The sequence below is a fragment of the Sinocyclocheilus rhinocerous genome, unplaced genomic scaffold, assembly GCF_001515625.1.
Source record: "Sinocyclocheilus rhinocerous isolate Xijiao unplaced genomic scaffold, SAMN03320098_v1.1 scaffold4026, whole genome shotgun sequence".
NCBI lineage: Eukaryota > Metazoa > Chordata > Actinopteri > Cypriniformes > Cyprinidae > Sinocyclocheilus > Sinocyclocheilus rhinocerous.
In genome coordinates, this window is record NW_015627259.1 from 32,868 (window position 1) to 35,177 (window position 2,310).

Below are 2,310 nucleotides of genomic sequence, written 5' to 3' on the forward strand. Positions count from 1 at the left end.
GTTTGTGTCGTAAGTTCAGTGACGCAGGTAGTGACGATTCTCTCCAGCCAATCCGTGATCAGCAGAGTTTACACGTCACGTTTTGGTAACGGTACGGTTCACTTGGAACCCCAACCGAGGTACCAGGTACTGTACCCAGTGGAAAACCCCCAAAAAGTGAACCGTACCGAGCCGTACCATGCAGTGGAAAAGCGCCATAAGTTAGCCTACCTGTAATGTTCGTTGACACGGGCGTTTTCTGTCGTGTCTCTTTTAACACCTCGAGATTTTTTCCGCATGAAACGCAGAACTTTGGAAGCACGTCATACAGTATTCCACAGAAAGGGCAATACATATTTATTCTTACTGAGCTACTTTCAGAAAATCCGTACTTTCTACCACTAACCTGCCGTCCTTCCTGCACACCTTGATTGACAGATGTCTCGTCCAGTCAGCGGTAAGCAATCCATTCTTCCGGTTTGTCTGAATTGTCATAGTGTTTTCTGACTTGTTATTTTGTTTTCGAATTTGTTGTTGTGCTTCCGACATGTTATAATGTTTTCGGAATTGCTATATTGTTTTATAGATTTGCATTTGCGTTTGTAACTTGCAGATGAGGGGAAACCCTGCAGGAAAAGCAGGGAATCATGTACAGACATTTGTTGTCATGATAGCATTACTAAATCAAATACTTTCTAAAACTGTTCTAAAAAAAATATATATATATTTAATAAATATAGTTACATTTTTAAATGTTTTTATGACATGTTGAATAACTGACTGTACCTTTTACTTCCAGTCGCTTTGGTACATTTCTCAGATCACAGTTGAAATTCTCAAAACTATGTTCAACATCCACATCATCTAGTCACTTGTGCTCATCATTGAAGCAATTTGTCATCTTTTGAACAAGTAGAAAATGCTTCGGTACATTCACACAATTGATTATGTACAGTTGTCTGCTGTTTCCTACATTATCAGTTGCTTATGTCATGTTGCTCAAAAAGTACTGGTTCTCTGTTGAATAGTGTAACCCAGTGGTCACCAAGATCCCTGACCTCAGCCTTGATGAAAGGCAAGATCTACCTATAGAGGGACAGGTAGAAAAAGACAGCCCATAGCTCCTTGAACCCTTTTATTTAGTATTGTAACTGAATTTAACATTTTAATTTTATTTGAATTGCATTATTTTTTTATTTTTACTTAAAAAATGTTGCAAACAAGAAAAATGTATCAGTGTCACAATACTGTAATACTGTAAATATTGCAGTCAGCAGCACATGAAGCTTCACTGTAAACTGTAAAAACTGTCACTGTTAACAGGAAAATACTTTGCATCTGAAGGTATTACTTATAGTGAAGTTCCTCATTTACTTGTCCAAATAAAAAAAGTTACTTGTCCAGGTTTTTTTTTTTTCCTTCTTTGTATAAATATTCTTATCAGTGTTAGCATATTTGTGATATATAGTCCATGGCCATTATTTACCTTTACCATTTATTAAGTGTATGAATCATTTTAAATGTCAATGTCTTATTTTTGATCAGTACATTCAATTATAATATGACACTGTAGGGCTTTTACAAGTCAAATTAAATAATTACACTGCAAAATTACTGCAACATTTTTTTATGAGATTAATGTTTCAAATGCATTTTTGAATGTACTAATAAGAAATGTTGGAAAAAATTCCATGTTGCAAATATAACAGTGTACTCAGTATAACAGCTGGTGCTATGAATAAAGAATTGTATTCATTAGTATTATGAAAAATACATGTAATATTCAGACTTTTTCCAAAGGAAAACATAAACCGTCACAACAATGTGGGTGGGTTAAATAAGAAAACACATACACATAAATTTAACAGATGCAGATGTCACGTCCATTGAGAGGAATGAATGAAGGGCAAGTTAATTGTGCATTATGGCGTGTACTCCGTGCCAAAATCAAATGTTCAAACGACCGATCGAACGTCAAACCGAATGTCTATCCGAACGTCTTGAGCTTTGAGCGTCTTACACTGCGGGTGACCCACGTGACGACCAGACGTGACGCAGTGTTAATTTCTTTGACGAATAATTTTCGTCATAATGTTCGTCAATGACATTTTTTTCACTGACGACAATGAGATGATAACGAACTAAAACTCTTTTTGAATGACAAAAACTATGACGAAAATATATTGACATTTTCGTCAGTGAATAAAAACGAGACGAAAATGTTAGGGTGGGACGATTTGGGAAGAGACGAAAATGTTAGGGTGGGACGATTTGGGAAGAGACGAAAATGTTAGGGAGGGACGATTTGGGAAGAGATTCATTCAATTTCAG